General features: G+C 41.9%; 1 protein-coding gene across 6 annotated transcripts in view; it reads right to left on the bottom strand.

Moving 5' to 3' along the window:
* The window catches only part of LOC118210090 (cell adhesion molecule 2-like), a 331,663-nt gene that overhangs the window by 73,375 nt on the left and 234,925 nt on the right, over positions 1 to 23,363 (bottom strand). The window lies entirely within an intron of this gene.

Here is a 23,363-nt window from a genome sequence, read left to right as displayed (position 1 = left end):
TTCCACACGGGCGGCGACAGAGTGCGTTAAGGCCCGTTTGCGCTGCGCTGAGGGCAAGCAGAACATCTGACCAGAGTGATAAGGCGGCCGGACTGGGGTCCACCGTTCTCACGTTTCAGCATTTCGAAAGCAGAATGGCGGTTGACCAAAATCTAGTCCGAGCTTTGTGCCAACTGGACTGTGAGAGAGCACAGCGCTTCGCTGCAGTTACTGTGGGAAGTATGAATTCCCAGAGAGGTGCAAAAAAGAAAAAAGGAATATAATGTAATGAGTTTGTATATCTGTATCTTCCAGGTCTGTGAAGAATAGTTCACACTGTATAATTTTAGCTCCGGTGATGCACTGATAATAGCTGTTCAAGGCTTGCTATTTATCTGCTATTACTGTAGTCGAAACTCAGCAAGTGCATGGCGAGATTGTACATCAGCTTAATGGCACAGATCTTGTAGCACGTCAGGTGCTTACGAGTAACAATAATTGCTCTTGTGAGTGCATACAAGTTGTGATTAAACTTCTGGCAGGTCAGAAATCTCTCGGTGGGATCGCGTTCAGCGCCGAATTTCACGAGCTACGAAGTATCGCGAGCCGAGGAGAAATAAGCATCCGACGGCGTGGCGTGGTGCAGGCAGCACTGCTTCTGTACAGCTCAGTCCCGTAGATGCACACAGCGTGTGGGCTTGCTTGGATTCATCCCGCAGAGATTATGCACCGATTCCTTGATCTTTAAATCCAAGGGATGGCTCATCTTCGTCTCCGAACCCACTTTATATCAGCTCTTCTCCAGGTTACCGAAATCGTGGCACGGCACCACTCAAAAAACAAGCCAAAGCAAAGAACGCACGCCTACAACAAACCGACAACCGTTTCGAAAAGACCGACAGGCCTTCGAGATTTAATGATAAAGCTACCGTTGGTAGCTGCCAGCGCCAGATGGGTTTGAAATCATGGCCGCACCCAGAGATTGTGACACATAAACTACAGCTCCCAGATTTCAAAACCACCATCAACTACAACCATGCTGTGAGCAGGAAGCATGTCATCTGAATGGTACACTCAAATGTAATGAAATATAAATACTATATATATATATATATATATATATATATATATATATATATACATATGATAAACAAAAGGTGCTGTGGGCTGTTGGCTTAGCACTGCTACAGAAGCACAGTCCCCTACAGAGTCTCCCTCTGGGGTATCGATTGCATCCTGGGTGGGAAGGTGAGATAGTATCACACCTCTGCTGGCACTGTGCTGGGTGGACACACAGGATTAGCCAAAGACTTCAGAGAAACACTCCGGTTCATGGGGGTAGAGGTCCGGAGTTCAATGAACAAGCTTTACCGTCTGGCAGCAGTGGTGAAAACCTCATAACTACAGACAAAATGGCATATATTATGCTACTGCTGTTGCTGCTACTCCTCTTCTTCCTCCTGGTCCTACTACTGTTACTACTGCTACTACTACCGCTGCTACTTCTACTACTGCCACTACTACTACTGCTGCTACTACTACTTCAGCTGCTATTACTACTACTACTGCTGCTGCTAATAATACTATTGCTGCTACTACTACTACTGCTACTGCTACTACTACTACTGCTGCTGCTACAACTACCACTACTAGCCTACTACCACTACTACTTCTACTACTACCCTATTACTACTATTACTAGTACTACTGCTGCTACTACTATTACTACAGTACTGCTACTAGCCTGCTACCACTACTGTTACTACTACTACTGCAGCAACAACTACTACTGCTGCTACTGCTATTACCAATACTACTACTAGCCTACTACTGCTGCTGCTACTACTACTACTACTATGACTAGCCTACTACTACTACTACTGCTGCTACTACCACTAAAACTACTAGCCTACTACTGCTGCTGCTACTACTACTATGACTAGCCTACTACTGCTGCTGCAACTGCTACTACCACTACTACTACTAGCCTACTACTACAACTGTTGCTACTACTACTACTACTACTACTACCACAACAGCTACTGCTACTACTACTACAGCTGCTAGTACTACTACTGCTGCTGCTACTGCTACAGTACTAGTACCACAAGAATAATCGAGACTTACAGAACCAGATATACAGATGAAGAAAAGATTATACTGTTTCAGAGACATATTTTAAACACTGTAGAGAAGTTTTACTGCTTTACATAAATCACCACTCAAGCAACACATAACATTTAATAGTCAGCCTACCAGACGTTGAAAAAAATTCACATTAGCCAACAATGCTAAATGATAAACGAGTAGCACTGTTTTCCTGCTTAGCAGCAAAACTCCAGCTGGGCCAACTAAGGGTAACATCTCAGTACAACAAAGGGATGAATTTGGGAGTTTTAAGGTATGTATTTGAAAGCAATTTGCATCAAAAGATGTGGTTTCCCTTTCAGTGGTAATTACAGCGTGCATGACAATCGGCTTGATTTGATAATGAAGCTTTTCCGAAACGTATCTCTTTCAGAGAACCGGTAGAGAGAAGCAAACCACGCCCGGACTCTCCACACTGTGCTTTTGGTATAGAGTACCATTTCAAAGGTTACTGTAGTAGGCCTCAGACATTTGTGCACACAAAGTGTTTGACTTCACAAGCTGAATCTTGGTGGGATAGCTATAAGCTAATTTATATCTGTAGTCACCTAGTAGGCAACAGAAGCAAACGGACACCAGAAGAAGCATGGCAAAATTAAATACATGTAATAACAATTGCAAGCACAGTTAGTAATGGCCATATGAGCATCCAGCGGTCAACAGAAAAATTGCTTACATAAAGTCCACTAAAATAAAAAAAAAAGAAGAAGCATGCTTTACCTACTAATGAGCTCTAATGCACCTTTTCTGGGTTTGTTTTTGTTTTCACTGCCGTTGTTAGTTTTTCCAGTGTTCCCAGACACATTAATCTGTCTGAGAGACGTGAGCGAATGCCCTGCATATATTTTCGACACGGCGAGAGTATATATTTTATTTACTGCGGCTTGTTCGGGGCAACTCAGCAAGCCCCAGTAAATATGAACTCAATCTACTATTCTGTCACTTTGACAGGACCCAGTTGGGCATCTGTCTCGAGATGTACGCCAGTTTATTGTTTCTGTATGCCTACAAGAAGAGTGGGAACAAAGCTCATGATTCTTGATAAGCAAGTGATGAAAAAAAAAACCCATTGAAGTGACAGAGTGTTGAACAAATGCGGACTGAGAGAGGGATGAAGAACAAGAGAGTCGTGGCGAAGGAGAGGGGACAGCTGCTCTGACAGCAACCGACCGAATTGACTGAGATTTCCAACCACACTGACTTACGCATGCACTCATTTTAAATTCTGTGGACTGTGACCTCTTTAAGTGTCTCTCCCGAGTCCCCCACTGTTCACGCCACCGAGCTGAGTTATTTTATAGCCTGTCGGCTGGCTCAGTGGTACCCTTTTATTTTAGATTCCAGCTTATTTAATTTCAGTCATTCCAATCCACATTTTTTTTTCAAATGGCAAAAATGACAGGTTACAGTATGTGACACGCTTATCAAATTGCACTTCAGTCTTTAAGAGAAAGATTAAAAAAAAGAAAGAAAATCTATTAAAAATGAAATCTAAAAAACAGTAAAAAAAAATCTATATAATTTGAGCCTATATTTGGAGGGGGGGCTGGGATCATGCAAAAATCTCTTTTGAAAAATAAAAAAGTGGCAGACAGATTGTGTATCTGTGCTTTGAAACGCAGAAAGGCAGCATCTCTGAATTGTGACATCACCAGCACTCTCGCATTGATTGATACCTGCGGGTTAGCTTTATGTGCCGCTGTCACTCAGGACTCGGGCTCCTGTGAAAGCGGTGGTTTATGGAGCGCTGCTACGCTCTCGAGCGTCGAGCGAGCGCAGACGGGCATTTATCTTTTATAAACGCTCCGGCTTTGAAGCGTACGCGCCGACTGTAAGCGAGAAAACGTGCGCCCACTTGAAATCTCTAGTGTTCGTACTCCAAAGTATTAACGACAACGGTATTAATGAACGTGCACACGGTTCATTAGTCGACTGGCCTTTGCCACATTTCTGGATGCACACCAGTACGTTGCATGGTACATTAATCGGTTGAAGTGGCTAGCGTGATCATTACTGTATATGAGCATGTAAACGTGCCGGCTGTGGCATAAACCACAATAATGACTCAGATAATGAGGACCGGCACTTTTCATTCGGACTATAGCAAGCAGGTACACTTTACCGCAGATCGAGAAGACAAAGGGATTCTGAATTAAAGCCCGAACGAAACTCATCTAAATTCAGCATCAAGTTAAGGAGGCGCACTTTGATCAGAAAAAAAAAAACGGACGATATCAAGGGATCCGGTCTGAGAGATATAATATGCCCTCGCGACACCGTCGAGAAACAGCGTCTCGTGACGGGGAAGCTGGGCGGCTGATGAGGAAGAGCAGATCATGTCAGAGTCGCGCATCGTCCCTCGTTATGTTCCCGTTAAAGCCAATCAGAGGGAATGCAGCCACGGCCGCTGGTAGGCACGCGCAATTCCGTCCGCATACATGTCAGCCTAATTAAAGTAAGCACCCAATTAACCGCGCCGCGCCCCTGCTCTGCTCGCTCGGAATGGGCGTGGCCCTCACGCCTCCTCATTCCTTTTGCCAATGACAAGCGAAGGGCGTTGACCCGGGGTTCAGCGCCCCCGAGCATATGGCTCGCTCCTCGCAAATGAATATCGAAAGCCTCCGCCCTCCCTCCCTTCGCTCTCTGAGAGAGAGAGAGAGAGAGAGAGTGTGCATGAGAGAGAGAGAGAGAGAGAGAGAGAGCGTGTGTGTGTGTGTGAGAGAGAGAGAGCATACGTGTGTGAGAGAAAGAGAGAGTGTGTGTGTGTATGAGAGAGAGAGTGTGTGTGTGTGCATGAGAGAGAGGGCATGTGTGTGTGTGCGTGCGTGAGAGAGAGAGAGAGAGAGAGAAAATAAATAAAAATAGCTGACGGAGCGTCTGGACGGAGCATCGATCCCAGCTTGGGCTCCGGTTCCACCGTAATCACTTATAAAAACACATCCTGATGAATGCACAATCCGCAATTAAACAGCAATGAATCACTTGGTGATTTTGTCACCGTTGCCCGTTGTTTTCCTTTCATTAGGGCTCAGGCAGCCACTGGGGCGAGAGCAGGCTGCCAGCTTCCTTCCAGGTGTTCCAACTCCATGAACAGGACAAAAAAAAAAAAAAAAAAAACAGAAAAAAAAAAAAGCAGAACATGGTGGCAGAGGGAGGCACAGCACTGCCACTAATACAAGATTTAAAATTCAAAATTGGGGATCGAAAATTTTTTTTATAAAAAAATAGGGGTGGGGGGCGTGGGGAGGGGTGGTGTAACGGTTTCAAAACAGTACAGTGTTTCAATCGTAAATTAAGTTGCCAAAGGATATGTTTTGCAAAAGCTGGAATGCAAAACACAGCGTCAATGACATCAATGCTATTTTATCTTGAATCAATGACCTAGTGCCAGGCAACCAAGTCGTAAACATACACTACATTAAATTACGCACATACATATCAATTTCTGTTCCATGCGGAAACCGCGTTCTCGGTGACATCCACCCTCCACTCCACTCCATCTTCAGATTCCATTTCCGCCAAACCACTCAAGTATTGGCGGGAAATCTACATCGCTTCAGTAAAAAAAAAAAATAAAAAAAAAAAAGGTACAGGATGAAAGATGATTTCATCATATTCTCCCCCGCATTTTTTCCAATACGGTGTCACATTGAACTGAACTGAAGCAAGTCGGGCGAATTCCTGTGATCCGCTCGCAATCTGGCTAATCGCAGGAGCAATTACAGGTGTGGCTCTAATTACAGAGCTTGCATTCCCTGTGAGTGATAAGTCAAGGCAGATGTTATTACCATTTCAACCAGATTAAATATTTAAAGTGATCTTAATGGCTTTTAACAACATGTTTTTGGCCTTTTCTGATTACATCTTGGCGTCTTGTGAAAAACAGGGTTTTTATAATTCTTTTCTGCGGTCTCATTACATTGACTGACAGGTCATCAATCAAAAAGTCAAAGAGAGTAGAAAAGACATCAGGTCTTGCGCCTTCCAATTTTAACCTCCTCCTATAATCAGCTAAATGATATTTATGACCTTGCTCTAAGGTGGACCTTTTACATCTTGGAAGACTGTTACTCTGATAAAATCACCATCTTTCATTACACTACATTATGCTCTCCCCCATGTACATTGTCCCCTAAATGAATCCATGTTTTCAATTTTAGCTGAAACTCAAATACTTGACATTGATTTTAAACAGCAATGGCTCCCAGCATTGTTGTGCAGAATATGCTTTCTGCAAGGGATAGTCCTTGAACTGAATGACAATTTTTCCCCCTCATTTGGGGTATAAGAATATAGCATTATATACTGTTTATTTTTTTCCAAAATGACTTTTGTGTATGTACTTTGTTGAACTGATGTGTATGTCCTTTGTTGAAATGACTTCTGTGTATGTCCTTTGAAATGACTTCTGTGTATGCCCTTTGAAATGACTTCTGTGTATGCCCTTTGTTGAACTGATGATATATAGATTGTTTTTCACCTGTTTTAATAGAAAAACCTCTATTTCAGACGACTCCCAGGCTTATAATTAGGGTTAGGGTTAGGGTTAATTAAATGCTAAGAATTAGAGTTGAGGCAAGTTTAAGTTTATGTTCAGGAACAAAGAAGAGGGCAGGGCTGGCCCTAGGACTTTGGTGGCCCTAAACAAATCAGTTCGAGCGGGGGGTGGGGGGGGTGGGGGGGTGCTGTTACATTCTGTGCATTCTGTGAAGTGGGGGCGGGGGAGGGGGGGTGGAGTTTGCTTGGTAACAGCCTTCTTACATTACATTGTTAAGAAATGTTCTGTTGCCATTCCATTTCAAATTTATACCGCTAGTTCCGCGATAGGCGATGAATAACGTAATTACGAAAATAACGTTATTCACCTTACATAAACATTGGATCATGTGGCAACCCTAAACAGCCCTAAACAACCGCATAGAGCGTTTATGCCACGGGCCGGCCCTGGAAGAGGGGTCACTCCTTGATCTAGTTTGGTTTACATTCATTTTAACAGAAAAATCCCATATTTGATATGATCCTCAAGGCTTTCATTAGGCTTAGGGTTAGAATTAGGGTTAGGGTTTGGAAAACGGTAAGCGTTACACTTCAGACGAGTTCAGAGAACCAAAAGTTATTCAGAAACAACCTTGAACTTTCTCTGTTCACTGCATATATAGTAGTAACAGTATAAAGCTATATTATATAGTATTAACTATGTACACTAATTCCTGACCGACAGTCAATGACTCACATTAGAGAAGTTTAAAAGAAACTGGAAACAAACAAACAACTTTTTTCCCTCAAAGAAAGTTGTGGAAGATTGACCAGCCAATCACAAGCTCTGGTTCATAACAGCTGTACAGTCCTGTTTGCTGATCATGGAAATCCGTCATGCAGCTGCCGTTAATCTTTGTAGGCCCCACTGAAGCCACTGCCTGGGCATACTCAATTTGCTTCTTATGACATCACACTACACAGACCACGTAACTTCTGTTTGTTGAATGTTGTGTGTATGCATGCTGTGTGTGTGTATTCCCAGGCCACTATCTATAACTATTCAAAAAGATCAGCATGAGGTCTCTAAGTGAACAGCTGAATGTACGAATAGGTATGTTGTAATATTTCACATGAGCACTGGCTGGGAAATGTCTTCCTATAAGGAAGCACTCCTTCCCGAGAGACTGTTTGAGGCACTGGGGGCACCATTTGAACAGAGTGAATCACTGGCCTGTATCAGGAAGAGAGGCTTTTTACAGAAGGCTAGTCACACAAAATGTCCTCCCGTCTCCAGCAAACAGCACAGTTGGCCTCTCCCTTCGGGGGTGGGCGGCCACGGTTTGCGAGCATCCCATCCCCGCTCTCCGATTCACAGCACACCGCCAAAATTTTTTTTGGAAACCATATCATGGTCGGCCACGCATCGGCATTCGCCGCGGAACTACGGGAGAACAATTATTTTGTGAGCGGGAAAACGTTCCGCAGAGAGATCCCCGGTAGCGTGGGCGGTGGCACAAGGCCTCGCGTTCAACATTTCCAAAGAGCAAAAAAACAATCTGACCTTTCTAACGATCGGCCTACCCGCGCCGCTCGAGACGCCTCAAGGTAGAGGAGCAGGGGTGACCTTCAACGCAGACCCCCCGAAACCTCGCCGCGCGTTCGCAGCTCTGAACGAGCGCTCTCCAGTGAAATTGAAGCCACTTGATCATTCCCCGGTCTTCCGTCTCATCGGCCTAAGTATGCGTCGCGGGCTCTCGAATAGGAACCAGCTGGTCAGGGCCGCCGTGCGCACTCTCCGTGACAGAACGGCGGCCATATTGCATTTATGCAGTTCACCGTATTTAATAAATTAGCCGTAATGGAGAAAATGTGGGATTGTTTTTGTTGTATCGGTGGTGGAATAATAGACTGCCTCACTCCTGATAGTTAGCAAATTAATGGACAAGCTCATTTATAAAGCTGCAATACATTATATTTAATTAGCAATGTTCAGAAGTGGCTTACGATGCAGACAAGGAAATTCATTTACATACATGTACGGCAACGGCAAATGGTGGGGTTTGAAACTGAGGATGGGGGGAGGTTATTACTCTTAAAATGAGGAAGATGGGAGGCAATTATTAGGCAACAATCTATAATTAATAAATCATAATCAGCTCTGCGTGTCAGAATCTTTGCTCTCACTGTGCCCTTGATAAGCTGATTCCTGTCACCCAAGCAGGGAGGTTGTATTCATAAGATGAACTACAAATCTTTTCCTCACCATTTTGTTATACTTTGGCCCCTGGAAATCAGCACTATCATCTATTGTATGTTCAATCAATATTCTGCCCAGAATACTCAATTGTCCATTTTCAGTCATTTGCACTTAATCATTTTCTGGGAAATCCCTATATGAGGTGACAAGAAATGAAAAACTCCAATTCCAAAAGAGAAATTTCTTAAAATTTCATAATCTTTCTGTCATGTTTAGAGGAAAAGAGGGCGAGAGGGCCTTCATTTGGTTTTGAGGGACTATTTGGGTCCTAAGCCTCCACTGGGAATGGAGGGACACGAGACGGAACGTTCTGGTAAATCTCCAGCTCAGACTACTACAGACAGCAGGAAAACCGCTCTCCAGCTGGTGGCATCTTCAACAATAAAACCGCTCCCTCCCAAACCCAACCCAAAGCACACGGGCTGTGTATCTGGCCTGTGAAAATCGTATTAAAAACAGTTGTTCCACTGAACTCACTCATCAAGCATTGAAGTTTCCCACTTATTTTTCTTATAGTAACTGCGACTGACCTCTGCCATCTGATGAGTCCTTCTGGTTTTGTTTTCCACCCCACCCCCCCCCCCCCCACCCCGCCCCTCCCGAGTCGTGGGTTGAGTAAGCCGACGGAGGCGTGTGAAAGCACCGCCCGTGCACCGCTCTCTCCCGTCACCTTGGCGACGGGCGGAGCGAGACGTGCGGAGGCGACCGCGGCGGTCCGAGGGAGGGCGACGAGACACGGCGCAGAAGGCACCCAGCATGCACTGGGAGCTACGCCGCGCCGGCCCTGCTCCACTCGTGACACGGGAGGGGGCCAAACGCGGCACCCCGTGGCCTAACTGTTGGCTTGCCGACCATTGAGGAGAAGCAAGAACAACAACGACAAGAAATTCAGAGAAGGGACCAACAGAGTCAACTACAGAAGATTTTTCAGGTGAAAAAAATGGAATGGGGCATGGCATGGGGAGGGGGGTGTAAGTGAAAATTAGCTAAAGGTCAGTTCCAGACAGGTACCAGGAAGTACTTTTATACTCAGACGATTTTACGGTATCTGTTCCTGTCCAACTTTAAAACAAATAAAAGATTTTCAACCAAATTAGAACTATGGGTCAGCACCATGACCCCTGCTATCAAATATCAAATTCAGGACAGGTCAGAGAGCACGTGCTCTACTCCGAAGCACGTCACAACTTAACACACCGCTGTTCGCAAGTCGTGCCTGCGCAAACACGCGTCAGAGGAAGTGGTTCATGCGCTGGTCAGTGGTTGGACCGCGGGCGCCCGGTTGACCAGTGGAGGGCTGCAGGTGTGCGATCCCAGCCGACTGAAGCCCTCTCACCCCTAGGTGGCACTAAAGCCGACCGTGTATCACTGGAATGGGCTGCCAGCCACAGTCAGCCCCAGCGTGGTCCAAATTCGACAGCAGACTGTGGGGCCCCTACATGCACTCCAACAGTGCCTTACCAGGATGAGACATCCAGCAGCTCAAAGAGGAGTTAGAAGTTGCCTTTGCTCAGGATTGTATGAGTCAATATTGCAGCACTTAATTGTGGGGTATGAGTCAGTCCATGCATGTGAATATAACATATCGCGGCTTCTGTTCAACGCAATCAACAATGTTAGCCTTCTGATTCCTTGTCACATGCAATTTGCTTTGTTTGGATTTATTTTTTGATTTAATTTTCATAGAAATCCACATGGAATGAGAAAATAATGGCATCAAAAAGATGCATTGTCTGGAATGTAAAGCGCATAAAAATAAATCTAAAAAAAAAGAAGTACCATGTAAAACAGAGCAAACATTCAAGCAGTGAGCAAATTAAATTACGCCTCAAATTACTTTGCACCGCTCAGGCCAAAACCACTTTGAGACAAACTGTAATTTTTAATTTAAGAAATCTAATCAATTACAAAACAACAAAAGTGAGCCTAGCAATTTCATTCCCATTTGCACAATCAGATTAGACCACAGCTGCCGAGTGATTTTCAACGCACCGTTATGAATTATTGCGTAATTTCTCCTGCAGTGTCTAATGGGACAGGAGTAATATTGCCATCATGATCAAGTCATCTCCATGAAAGCAGTTTTGACACATGCAGAAGCTGAGCCATGATTGAAAATGTCCACAGACCAGGGCTGTGGGATTGCCAAAATTACAGACAGGCGAAAATTCACCTGCCTCTAACAGGTTACCGCATTTTAAACAGACTGCACCAGTATGAGTTATGCAGGAACAGGGCTCTGATGGGGCTATTTTGCTAATAACAATGCCGTACAAGCTAGCTGCTTAGTTTATAGCATCAGATCCAGTGTTTCTGGATTCAATGCACTGGATTCTTTTGTAACTACATGCACCCGTCTCATTGTTGAAGGTGGAAACAATATACAGGGAACTTTGAGCTTTTACTAAATAATAAATCTTTTACAACAGATGTTTAAAACTTTTTACAATAGGGCAGAACATTTGCAGAAGTTTATTTGAAAAGAATATGACTTTTAAAGCACCTTTTTATTCTATAACTTTCGCAACAAATGTACAATACAAGACACCTTTTACTCTTTTTTTTTACAATAAAAGAGACCTTTCACAGTAACTTTTTACACTAAAACTTTCACAACTACTTCCACCTGTCACTGCCCCACTGCTCATATACAGTAGCGTAAGGGCTTGCATATCCTAGAAATACAATACCACTGCTCTGGGCTGAATTATTCCAGTTTGCCAATGTAGTGCAATTATTGCACCATTTCATCAACATCTCATAGACAGGTATAATAACCAGCAATTGATTTTGGTCACACATTTATATGCACAATACAGTGTCACTTTGGTATCTATTTATCATGGGGCATTAAGATTTATTACAGATTGGAAACCCCTTACTCATCACTGTCTACTGTGTGATACATTATGATGGCATTCCTTAGTGACCTGCAGGTTAAAACATCAGTACATTCACATTTACAAAGGTGCACTTGGTATTCTACCATCGTATCTTTCTACCTTAAACCGTTAAGTTATAGTTAGTACAATCTAACACCTTCGACCCGGGCTTAAATTTAAAATCCAGAGAAGAAGTGCCTCAGCTGGGAAGGCTTTTGACTTCTGAGCTCCTTGTGTCCTGGAATAACCTCCAAAAAACACTCCACCATGAGTGCCTTCACTGCAGGAATTTAAATCAAGAATTCAGGAATATAGGCTGGAAGAGGTTCTTCTCGGTGATGTCGTCAGGTCTGACCTGTTAAAATATGCTCTCAGTGCACTCATGTCAATCACAATATTACACGTATTTAGCCTTATTAAAGAATGACAAGTGCTGTATGTCAAGCCAAGGTTGATATGGAATATGGTCATTTAAATCTGTATTTAATGTCAACTACTTATCCTCAATTATTCATTTGGCTCAGATCAGACGTACGTGATCTGACATTTTAGCTAAATGCATCGAAAAGTGTATAACTGTTCTTGTGCCCCGTAACAGTATGAGACATTTACCTGTGGTCTAATATATGCGTGAACTGGCATTGGTGTATAGAGCTAATTACAGTATATAATTGAGGTAGGGGAATTTTTCTTTTTTTTTGGAAACAAAACCTTATCTGACAGAACTCTGTCAGGCCACAGACAAATAAAGTCTTGAACAAAAAAAAAAGTTTATAAAAAAACTGAGGTTGAATCACATTTTTGTCCTTTCCCCAATGCCTTGCAAATGTCAATGACTTTGAAGCCCATTGGTGGTTGGCAGGTGGCATTTGACAAATGACCCACAACATTCCCGGAGTGAGAACCATACAAAAGATTATTTCTCAAATAAATAAGTGACAATAACAGATATTCAAGCCGCGTTTCCACCAAAATTACCCGGAACTTTCAGTCCCAGGAACTGCTTTACCAGGAACTAAAAGGTTCCTTCAGCCAATGGCTGTCTGCGTTTCCACCGGGGTCTAAAGTCCCGCGAAGATTAGGCAAATTAGCCCACTGACGTATGGAAAAGCGACGTTGTCGTCGGTCCATCTGTCATATGATTTTTTCTGTAACCCCATACTACCACCGAAGTAGCCTACATTATTTTCTAATAACCGGGACAGCCCGGAGGGGTTTATTCCACTTATATACAACGGGTTGCCAACAATGACTATATATGGTTACTTTTGTATTTATTGATTTTTATCGATTTAATCACATGGAATTGAAATATTCTTCTGCAGCCGTTTGGGCATATTTTACCGTTGTCAAGCAAAACTGTCGTTGGTAGTTGAACTTGGACCGTTATGCAACAAATAGGATATAACAGACCAATAGTCAGATTGTAACTGTTTTATATATCCTCTCAAACACATTCATTATGTTTTCATGCGAACATTCGCTTTCATGTTTTGACATCCGAAGCGACAGAATGCATTCACATTTCCAATATAACTGGCAACAACAGCAGAAAACATGCACACGTTGTAAACAATTTGCTGTTTGATTACTTTCTCATCGTCAATTCTATATAGGCTAATCGCAAAATGACAAGAATAGAACGAAAACTCGGACTTGCGTGAAATTTTAAATTAGTAGTGGTACAGCCACCGTTTGTTTTCCTTCGGAGTTACTGCTAGCCGAGCAGCGAAGTGTGCCCTCCAGATGCGAACCATGCACCATAAATTAGTCCATAGTCTTCCTGGTCTTTTTGTGAAATTGAAGAATGGCAGAGTAAAATTACGACAGTCTGAAAAAGCTAAAGGTACTATTACTAGAATTAACCTGTTATTTTACCATGACAAAAAGTGCGGAAGGTGATTTCCAGTTTGCTTTTACTGTATCACCAATGTGAATTACGCAGAACTACCGCATACCTCACATAACTGTATCAAACGTTTTGATTCAATTACAATGGGCTAACAAAGAAAATCCGGAAGAAAATATTCAGCAACCGAATTAATCCGTTTGAATGTTTTAGTACGTAATATGCTGTCCCAGCACGAATGCTTAGCATTTTATAAAACGAATACTAAAGCAAGAAAAGAACAGAAGAGCACACGTTATAATTCCAAGACGTTGGCAGGCTATAACCAAAACTAGGCTACTGCGCCGCATAACATACAAGTTTGATTTGAAGTTATTATGAAAATAAATCGGGTTGCGCCGGCATATTTTCAAACATGGCGGGTAATGGCGGAAAATAAATACAACACAAGTGCTGCGAGTACTCGACCAATCAGAAATGTTCAGCGCTGCAAGCTCCACCCAAAAGGTTCCTGTACTTTCGGAAAGTACTACCCCCCGAGCAGGAACGTTTTGGGGGGTAAAACAAAGCCCCCAGAACTAAATTTAGACCCTAGTTCCTGCGGTGGAAACGCACTGAGTTCCTCAAAAGGTTCCTAGTTCCGGGGTATAGTTCCTGCGGTGGAAACGCGGCTTCAGAGTAAGAAGACAAAAATGATTTCACATTTAACACAAAGGAAGTCAGCCAGACCCAACTCATAATGAAACAAAAAAAGAAAAGAAAGCAACAATGGCCGCTTGATTAATTGACAATTGAAACAAGAATCACAAATGGCCACAGCCCATTAGTGTGGAAAAATCATTCTAATTAATAATGCCACAGTAAAGATGCGTGAATAAACCTTTGAAAAGAAATAACGTTTTCCTTAGAAAACATCTCATCCAAAAACATCTCGTTATATCCAGCGTTCTCTAATCTTTCCTTTGTAGTTTGAATTTTTTTATTTACAAATATCACACAAAAGAACTGTATACTTATACCCTGCCATTTTTCAGATATTTAAGAAGACTTCTGAAAATTCTGAGAATCATGTTTACTGAACAATTTTTTACAAAAGTATAACAAACTTTTCAACGGAAACCTGCCTCTTTCTGTATACACTTCACGGCATGTTTTATTGATTTTTTTATGTTTTGACATATTAAACTATGCGACTATACACAAATGCTTTGGGCATTTTTTTTTTTACTGAGATGAAATACTATTGTTTTTTCCAAATTTTAAACAGGCTGGCCTCATCTGAACCACATTTGTGATACAGCGTTAACATTATTTTTTAGTTATCTTTGCCATAAAAATCCTTTCATAATTGAATAAGAGGTTTTGAAAGAATCAATGTTACTGTCTATTTTCTTCTGCTGTTTCTATTGTGTGCTCATGCTGTGTATTTAGTTCTATTATTGGGATTATTTGCTTATTACATTTAATCTGTATTTGTTATGTATCACAATATGTCGCACAATACTTCACTACTCTGACAAACATCGGATTGGTTGGAAGGCATTGCTCCAAATTGAGTGCAACTAGCCAATATTGTTTGTTCATTGTCAGCCAGAGTAAAACAGTTAATATGCTGAAATGTTCTATGCACAGTAGTGCCATAAAATAAACATATTGCATGCTTAACCTTCATGGATTATAGTTCTCATTTAAATATGCTTTTCATAATAATTTGGTATCACAATGTTTCCATAGCTTTCTATGACTGTGTACCATGTGATAGATTGGTGACCTGTCCAGGGTGTATTCCTGCCTTTCGACCAATGCATGCAGGGATAGGGTCTAACAACCCTGAAACCCAGACCAGGAATAAGCGGGTATAGATAATGGATGGATGGATGGATGTATCCATTAATGTATTTACATATTTTTATTGTCTTTAATGAAGACTACCTGTCTTCTAGCATTATTTTTATAACATATTATTTTCTTCCCAACTGTATGCCCATTTCATCACTGTGATCAATATAGGAAGACAACAATCACAACTGCCTCCACCATAAAACAGGAAGCTAGCCGCTAGCTTGTTTTTACACCCAGCAATGACAGCATAACTGCCACAGTTACCATGACACAGACAGAGGCCGGATACTGGAGCACTCAAACTGATGAGGAGGATACTCTGTTTACTGAAATTCTGTCTCCCTGGGCAACGCTACTGTCGATTAAGAGTGACAGCTGGCCTCAGCCAAAACTGGCAAAGCCCAGATCCAGCCTGGGTTATATCGATTTGCACTCATATGCACTCATCAAGCCTTTTAGAAATATGACACAAATGTTTAAAAGCTAAAAAATGTGGGTATTTTATTTGTTTTAGCAGTGGCAATGCAAAGCACTGAAGAAAAACTACAAAACTATAAAATAAGTCTGGATTGATGGCATATGCTGGAATGATACATTTAAAACATGTCAGAATAATTGGATCTGAAACATGTTTTCAGCAAAGGAAAATTAATCCTCTCTGTAACATAGACAATATTTATATTTTATAAAGTGCATATAGTGTAATATATATATATATATATATATATATATATATATATGTGTGTGTGTGTGTGTGTGTGTGTGTGTGTGTGTGTATAAAAGTACTTCACTGAATTCATGTAGTACAACATCCAGAAAACATACAGTACTTATACAAATTGATTCCTCTTAAATTTAATCTTTTGATACATGCATATTCCTTTTGTACATATATGGCTTACTTATATTTGAGCATTTCTAGCTTTTTGCTAGAAGTACAAATAAAAGTAAATTTTTTAAAATAGCATTCTTTTAATAGTATTCTCTTAGGTACAATCATCAACCAGATTCTTAGAGACAACTAACTGTGGCAAATTCCGTAACAACATATTTGACATTTGAAAAGGTCATTGTCAGGGACTCCGTGCAAAGGTTATGTGTTAATTGGAATGATGAATCTTATCAGTCGGAGGTATATTTCTGGGCTCAAGAGGTTCTCGAGAGGTACAGATGGCAGGACTGGATCACATTGAAAAACCAGACAAATATGAAAATGTTTCTTTGAGCAAAAACAAAAAAGGAAAATGCATGTGCAGGTGTAGAAATATTAAAATATATGTTCAGGTGTGTAAAGATTATAATGCATGTTCAGGTGTGTAAGGATTAACAAGCATGTGCAGGTATGTAGTATTAAAATGCACATGCAGGTGTGTAAGGATTAGAATGCATGTGCAAGTGTATAAGTATTAAATTACATGTGCAGGTGTGTAAGTATTAAAATGCATGTGCAGGTGTGTAGTATTAAAATGCATGTGCAGGTGTATAAGGATTAGAATGCATGTGCAGGTGTGTAAGGATTAGAATGCATGTGCAGGTGTGTAAGTATTAAAATGCATGTGCAGGTGTGTAAGTACTAGAATGCATGTGCAGTGTGTAAGGATTAGAATGCATGTGCAGGTGTGTAAGTATTAGAATGCATGTGCAGGTGTGTAAATATTAAAATACATGTGCAGGTGTGTAGTATTAAAATGCATGTGCAGGTGTGTAAGTATTAGAATGCATGTGCAGGTGTGTAAGGATTAGAATGCATGTGCAGGTGTGTAGTATTAAAATGCATGTGCAGGTGTATAAGGATTAAAATGCACGTGCAGGTGTATAAGTATTAAAATACATGTGCAGGTGTGTAGTATTACAATGCATGTGCAGGTGTGTAGTATTAAAATGCATGTGCAGGTGTGTAAGTATTAGAATGCATGTGCAGGTGTGTAGTATTAAAATGCATGTGCAGGTGTATACGGATTAGAATGCATGTGCAGGTGTGTAAGTATTATAATGCATGTGCAGGTGTATAAGTATTAAAATGAACGTGCAGGTATGTAAGGATCAGAATGCATGTGCAGGTGTGTAGTATTAAAATGCATGTGCAGGTGTGTAAGGATTTAAATGCACGTGCAGATGTATAAGTATTAAAATACCTGTGCAGGTGTATAAGTATTAAAATGCATGTGCAGGTGTGTAGTATTAAAATGCATGTGCAGGTGTGTAAGGATTAAAATGCACGTGCAGGTGTGTAAGGATTAGAATGCATGTGCAGGTGTGTAGTATTAAAATGCATGTGCAGGTGTATAAGGATTAAAATGCACGTGCAGGTGTATAAGTATTAAAATACATGTGCAGGTGTGTAGTATTACAATGCATGTGCAGGTGTGTAGTATTAAAATGCATGTGCAGGTGTGTAAGTATTAGAATGCATGTGCAGGTGTGTAGTATTAAAATGCATGTGCAGGTGTATAAGGATTAGAATGCATGTGCAGGTGTGTAGGTATTATAATGCATGTGCCGGTGTATAAGTATTAAAATACCTGTGCAGGCGTATAAGTATTAAAATGCACGTGCAGGTATGTAAGGATCAGAATGCATGTGCAGGTGTGTAGTATTAAAATGCATGTGCAGGTGTGTAAGGATTTAAATGCACGTGCAGGTGTATAAGTATTAAAATACCTGTGCAGGTGTATAAGTATTAAAATGCATGTGCAGGTGTGTAGTATTAAAATGCATGTGCAGGTGTGTAAGGATTAAAATGCACGTGCAGGTGTGTAAGGATTAGAATGCATGTGCAGGTGTGTAAGTATTAAAATGCATGTGCAGGTGTATAAGGATTAGAATGGATGTGCAAATTCTAAAATTGATCTGGAAAACAAAAATGTCATTGAATTATTGGTTAAAGTTATAAAATAGAAGGCATCCTCCATGGTTCTTTACCTGACGGGAAATAATGAGGTAACCACTAACCCATTCACACCACACACACACACACACACACACACACACAAACTTCTCCTTTTTCCCTGCACCATTCATTAAGTGTCTGGAGAAAAACAGGTTTGTCAGTAATCAGATGCTGGAATGGTTGTGGAAGTACTGCAGTGTACCTCGCCGTGCACACATTTTAAGGTGACAATTCAAGCTGTCACCTGGCGCTCTGTCAATATGTGTGGATGAGCGTGCGTACGTGGGGGAAATTCACTGATTACCGTGATTACCCCTGCTGGAAATTACTGCATCCTGTTTACTTTTACAGAAAAATAGGAATACCAATCAGTAACAAACAAGCACAATTGGGCATGCTAGATTAGCATGCTATTATTATTTTTCAGTACAATAAGAGTACGTTTTTTTTTTTCTGAAAATATAAAAAATCAAACAGATTTTTTTTTCACTGCCTATTTGACAACTTTGTGAAAAAAGTTAGTTTGACCACACTTTCTGTACTCCGTCTGTCTGAGTACCACTGTCGAGAAGCAAAATATCCTCCTGCAGTTCATCATCTCCCTTAAAGAATACTTTTTGTCTCCGTTTTAAAAGTTCCATCATTAATCTCTTCCTCCTCGCTCTCCGATCACGGCGACATTTAATTCGCCCACAGACCGCGGCCTGAATCTCACGACAGGATCTCACGTGGACTCGGGGAGCGAAAATAAATAATGAATTATGTCAAAGCGGAGAAAGAGAGGAGTATAAAAAAAACACGGGCATAACCGGGAGCGGAGGGAGAGAGGGAGAGAGGGAGGGAGGGAGGGAGGGTTTAACTCAGGAGTGAGCACAGCGGTGGGAGGCCATTATCCTCTCTTTTCCCCCCGATGGCCATCCATTATCTCCAGAGCGCATCGCTGGGATCCGCAAGCAGGGGATGGCGTGGGACTGCAGGGGGCAGCTGTAAACCCCCCCCGCCCCCAACCCCCCCTCCCCCCTCATGGGTGCTGCATTATCACCTGCCAGGTCCAGAGGAGCATCTCAACTCCCACTTCGCTTTCATTTTTGTCACCTCAGCAAAAAAAAAAAAAAAAAAAAATAGGCAGCCCTGGCGGCCGGTGGCTCGTAATAGACATGCCACCCGCGTCTTAAACAGCCCGGCCAATCAGCTCTCCTCGTCATTACCCCCCTCTCTACCGGCCCCACAGTCCAGCAGCGTACTGCCACAGAGAGAGAGAGAGAGAGAGAGAGAGAGAATCTTATGGTGCCTTTACAAAAACATAAAAAAAGCGATTCCAGCTTCCTTAATTTAGCACCGCTCGCTCAACGCACATCCACGCACCATGTCGCCCTTATCGTCGCCTGTGCTTTACCGCAGAAATTCGCAGAAATGCACCCACGCGGTCACATGCTCGATTACTGCAATATGAAAACACATCGTGGTTCAGCCCGTGTATTTATGAGCTAACCGGCTGGCATGGAAAAGAGATAACTGTCGTTGGTGGACAATGGGTTCTAGGGAGGGGAAAAACACTGAACGTATTTCAGATGAAATAACTTTGAAAATGTAAGCATGGTGAACTGCCATTGTGGGATTCAGTTCACAGAGTATTGTTTAGACAGCCAAATACATATCTCATTCGCCTTTTTTCTGTATGCAAGTTAAATGAAAAAAGTACCAATAAAATACAACACTTCGTATAGTCTCAGTGCACTGTGGCAGACACAAAGATAGCAAGGAGAACCTTTTTAAAATATTTATCAAAAATCTATGACCCGTGAAAATTCAAGGCTAGGATACACAGACATTCTGGATGCGGTTGAACTCACACGCGAAATCAATTCAATTCCGAACGAAGCATAGAAAAAAAATAATAGAGAGAGACGTGAAAAGAGTAGGCCTCACGTCCGTAACGACCGACATAAATTCAGCCCCGCCGCGTTATGCCGATAAATTCATTAGGCGGCGGAGAGGTTGAGAGGGCCCCTGCTTGACTCTGTGATCTACAGGTCATTTCATTCCCATTACCATAAGTATGGATTTTCCACAGGGCGCCGTGGAAACCGCGAGGCGCGGTCGGACGATGACGAGGCAGCCGGGCTCCTTCTGCAGTTATTTATGAAGCCGCGCTCCCTCCCCCCGCTGCAGAACTACGCCAGGAAGAGGCTTGCGTTAGACTGAGGTCAACGGAGAAGAACTCGGTGTGGAGCCCCCCTGCGACGTTCTCCGGGGCTGGGTTTAGCTCCAGGAGAGCTCCACCTCGTCAGAGCTTCTGGTCAGAAGCGGGGAAGATTCAGCTCGGTTATGAGGTTCGCCAGACCAGTAAAAATCGCAAAGGCCAACGAACTCCGCGTGCTAGTGAAAGGGGGAGCCCCCCTCCCCCCCACGTGATCCCTGTGCTCCAGGGAGCTTCAGGCAGCAGGAACCCGCGTTTTAAGGGCAGGTGTCTCATAACTGGTCAGACGTTTAAAGCATTTGAGGAGAAGGAGCCCAGCAACAGGAAGTCTGCTGTACAATTTAAGTGGCCATGCGCTGAAACAGCTGAAGGAATGGAGGAATAATTTGGGTGACATGTCATCAGCACTAATCCAGATGATTAACTCTGGGCACTTTTTGCACGCTATTTCATGCATTGTTGAAAGGAGTAGGAGTGAAAGAGAAAAAAAAAACAGTTGTCAGATTCAAAGTAAATGAGTCATACTGGCTTCCTACAGAACATATAATGTCACCATGTTTTTTATTTGTCCTTTTTTACGAGTTTTACTATTTTCGGAAAGCATGGAATGACAAATTATAGCAAAAAAACAGTAGAGCTGTTTTTTCCCTCATAACATGTAACAAGTTCACTTGTTTTTTATGAACACACCCACAAACACACAATTATTAGGGATTCCAGACTGGGAGACGACTTATCTGCTGAAAACCTATCTGTCAAGATGCGGTGAAATAGCCGTTTTCCAAAGATCTGCCGTATCCGAATTTTGAGTATACGCGTGGTATTATCTCTTTTTTGTCAAGAGCTATTTAAAACAATGAGGCTGAATCATTCTCTAATTAGAAAACATTGTGCATCCAAAAAAGAATGTGGCAGCTCCCTCATGTATATTAATGTACCTACTTTTGTCTGTCCCCTGTCAAAACACAGCAAAATCATTATTTATGGGATTCAGCGATGAATCAGAGGCTTAGGTTCAAAAATAAATAAATAAATGAAAATGAAAAAACTTGTGAAATTAGTATTGATGAAGGGATAACTTTAGGATTTCATTTCAGTTTAAGGATGACTACCCATGACTTTGAGTAGTGTATCTTTAAAAGAAGAAAGAAAAATGAAATCAGCAGACTGATCAAATCAGAGTTCTGAAAGCAGAGACTTTTCATTTGAAAATGAGTCATATTCTTTTATAACTGTAACGCCTCTATATAACAGGGTGATTAGGCTGCTTTCAGTGTTGAGATCCTGTGCGCGCTTGGATTGACTGGGAATGAATCAATCTGTTCTCTTTTCCGATCTCAGACAGACACGGGGCTCAATAGGGCAATGGAATAACACAATGGTTTAGTCCCTGATTCACCCTGGCATGGCATCATGGAAGTTTTGAGTTTTCACAGTATGCCCCGGTAGGAACTATCCATCCTCAACATTCCAGAACATTAATAAATAAATAAATAAATAAATTAAATAAATAAATAAAAGTATATCAGTAGATAAGCCACGTATACATAAAATAATCATTTATACTACAGATACTATAATATCAAGCCTGTTCAGTTGAGCTTTTATGTCTTTTTTTTAAAACCCTGAAAGCAGTTTTATACACGGTCAACTACAGAAGGTTCTGGTCAATTTCAAACCAACTAACAAGACATCTTAACAAATGTGGTATGACCATTTAGTGAGCTGCCAGTGAGAAGTGAACAGGAAGTGGAATATGCGGACATGAATGACACGTCTTTGCAGACCTCAAGCTCTGGTGTTTAGAACATCAGAAGGACATTTTGTTTTCATGTTTGCAAAAATGTATGCATACATCCCTCTCTTGTGCTTTAATGAACGCTTCACATGAAAGAAAAAAGTTGACTGCATGTTATCTTTAACCTGTTACCGAACGTCTTTTCTGCATACGTCCAATGCAAACGCGCACCGATACATCTTAGGTTCATTGCACCCCGCACCTTTTTTCACCATTCAGTAGATGCTCTTATCCTAGAAAAGCTTACGCAGATTACATTTAAACACAACCAGTTAATACAGCCGGTTATTTTACCGAAGCAATTCAGGTTAAGTACCTGGTTCAGAGGTGCCATTGTGCAGCTGGGAATCGAACCCACAACCTTTTGAGTTACAAGCCCGGTCCTCTCTAACCGCTACGCGAAACTTTGACCCCCCGGCATGCCACGCTTTGAGCGCGGACCTTTTAATTTCACCGGGTGTCGGGGGTAATCGGGGAGGGGTGCCAGTCGGGTGAAAACACTGCAAGTCACACTAATGTGAGATTGCGCGGGCATCGCCACTCAAATTTAATTTGACGCTCCCCCCCCCCCCCCTGAAAAATTCTAAATTCATTAAACATTCCCTTTTCCGAACTCAGAAGGGATTAATCTCACCAGCAAAATGGTCTGATTAGGATTCCACGTGTTACCAGAAAAAGATACCTTTGGGAAATTTTGCCTGGAGTCAGCACAGTCTCCACAGACAAACAGTCATTGCAATCATGATTTTGGCATGCACACATTTAAAGATATCTCTGAGGAAAAAAACCTCCCCAAAAAACAACAAATCCACAAATCACAAAAAAATGGGTGATTTCATTAACAATCTATGTTTTATACAACCAACGCAAAATATGTAAGTAAACTGATATTCTGATATTGTAAAATAGCATACTTATGACTGTAAAATGTAATTTAATGATAAACTGAACAGGGCATGCTCCATAAATTGGCAGCAGGAGATTTTTATCATGCACAGAATTTGCATAGCAAACAGGATACAGGAGGGGGGGGGGGGGA

The sequence above is a fragment of the Anguilla anguilla genome, chromosome 12, assembly GCF_013347855.1.
Source record: "Anguilla anguilla isolate fAngAng1 chromosome 12, fAngAng1.pri, whole genome shotgun sequence".
Classification (NCBI taxonomy): Eukaryota; Metazoa; Chordata; class Actinopteri; order Anguilliformes; family Anguillidae; genus Anguilla; species Anguilla anguilla.
This window is presented reverse-complemented; position numbering and strand designations above follow the sequence as displayed.